Source organism: Lathyrus oleraceus, chromosome 7 (assembly GCF_024323335.1).
Source record: "Lathyrus oleraceus cultivar Zhongwan6 chromosome 7, CAAS_Psat_ZW6_1.0, whole genome shotgun sequence".
In the NCBI taxonomy this organism is placed as follows: domain Eukaryota; kingdom Viridiplantae; phylum Streptophyta; class Magnoliopsida; order Fabales; family Fabaceae; genus Lathyrus; species Lathyrus oleraceus.
Window position 1 is genome coordinate 106,958,761 of NC_066585.1, and position 2,519 is coordinate 106,961,279.

A 2,519-nucleotide genomic window follows, 5' to 3' on the forward strand; every position below is an offset into this window, starting at 1 on the left:
CAAGTCAAAGGGACTGAACAAGCCAATCACTTCTATCCGACAGCAGGAGATGAGAGGCTTGAAGACATAATGACAGTGGTGAAATTAAAATCAATAGGACTTTTTCTTCATAGCTTTTTCTTTGTTTTCTTGACAATTTCCTCTTACTAGGATCTCTGTCTCCTTGTACTTAAATTGCCTGTTTATAGGCCCTCTTTCAAAATCGATACAATTTTATTTCCAAAAAGGCGCTGTTGTTTTAATTTCTCTGTTTTGTTTGCATAAACGTCCATTGATTTAATTCGAATTAATATATGCGTTTGAACATGATTGATGTTTACCGAAAATACATGCATAAAATAGGAATAGCAATTACTAAAAGACTTTAGGGTCGAGGATAAAGTCTAACCATGCTTTCCGATGAATCCAGTTGCTAATCTTATTCCCCAGCAAAACCAGTTATTTCCCAGAAGAAATTGGCATTACTAGACAGACTGGTTATCTCTTTTATCCCCCAGCCAGGTCCTGGTGAATATTTCTACCATCAGACAAGAAATCAAATACCCCCAGCTAAGAAAGGGTCATCAATACAAATATCTCCAACCAGAATATGGGGATTTATTTTCCCCTGGCAAAAATTTTCAGACGCATAATTCATTCATGCATCATTTCGCATCATATACATGCATGCAATGTTCACATTTATTTTCACAAGCATAAAACATCTCATGCATCATGACATGGCATGAGGCTAACCTTTTTTCAGGTTAATTATCCTCCCGATACAGTCAAAATAAAGGTTCATTCAGACGGACACCCTCATCGGTTACATTTTAGATTCAGATGCATCTTTCAGATATAATCCATATGGATGTTCATTCTGATGAGCATTCTGACATCCTCCTAATGATGGCATCTTTAAGCCCATCCCAGACATTTATTGCAAATACAACATATACAAATATTATCAGATATAGCCTAACATACGGTTCATTCTGATTCAGCCTAACGTATGGTTCCTTCAACTGTTCCAATACGGTCTAGCGTACGACCCATTCGGATGTTCATCCCCTCAGATACTACCTAGCGTACGGTACATTCTGAAGTGTAGTCTAGTGTATGACTACCCCCTTTTATCATCAGATACAGCCTAACGGACGGCTCATTCTGCTACTCAGATACGATCTAGCGTACGATCCATTCTGATCTTCATTCCTCAGATACTACCTAGCGTACGGTACATTCTGAAGTGTAGTCTAGCATACGACTACCTTTTATCATCAGATACAGCCAAACGGACGGCTCATTCTGCTACTCAGATACGATCTAGCGTACGATCCATTCTGACCTTTATTTCTCCAGATACAGCCTAACGGACGGCTCATTCTGCTACTCAGATACGATCTAGCGTATGATCCGGTCTGATCTTCCATCCCCAGTGAAGTCACCCGCCTAATGGACGACTCATTCTGCTACTCAGATACGATCTAGCGTATGATCCGGTCTGATCTTCCATCCCCAGTGAAGTCACCCGCCTAATGGACGACTCATTCTGCTACTCAGACACGATCTAGCGTATGATCCGGTCTGATCTTCCATCCCCAGTGAAGTCACCCGCCTAATGGACGACTCATTCTGCTACTCGGATACGATCTAACGTACGATCCATTCTGATCTTTACCTCTCCAGATGCAGCCTAACGGACGGTTCATTCTGCAATTCAGATACGATCTAGCGTATGATCCATTCTGATCCTTTATCCCCAGCAGTGTATGACCCATTCGGATCCTTATCTCATCAGGATGACTCATTATACGGTCTAGCGTAAGGCCCAGTATGACACCCATGTCTTCAGATATGGTCTAATGTACGACGCACTCTAAAGCCTCCATCCTCATACTTTCTGGATGGCATCTTTAAGCCCATCTCCATCAAGACTAACTTTTAATTAACAAGCGCAAATTTTTGGGGCATTCTAAGTGTTCAATAATCTTCCACCTCCAGATCACGAATGGCATACATACCATTCTAACTCTCTCGGTTTATGAATATTGAACAGGGGCAGCTGTCATACCCCAAAATTTGCCCGTTAAGTGTTCAGGGCATTTTTCAAGACATTCTAATCCATTTTCAAGACATTAATGTTAAAGGAACAAGGGTCCAGCGCACAGGTTACCAAATCCAGAAGATGACCTAAACTGGCATGCTCGCTAGGCGAGCAAACCCTTCGCTAGGCGAGTCCTTCGCTAACTCACTCACCTAGCGAGCTCACGAAATACCAGAAAATTTTGGGCTTAATTCTGAGCCCACCAAGACACAACTATTATAAATACCAGAACTTCACACAGAGAAGGGGATATAGACAGACGGTGGACAGAGAGGGAACAAGCAAACCCTAACAAAGGCAACCGGAAAAACCCTGGAGGCTAACGAAGAGAATTCAGAGTAACCCCCGGATACCCCGAAGGAAACTCATCTGCACAAAGGTTACCTCCGCCCAACTCAATTGCAAACAGGTTTGCCACACCCCCACTAATTTT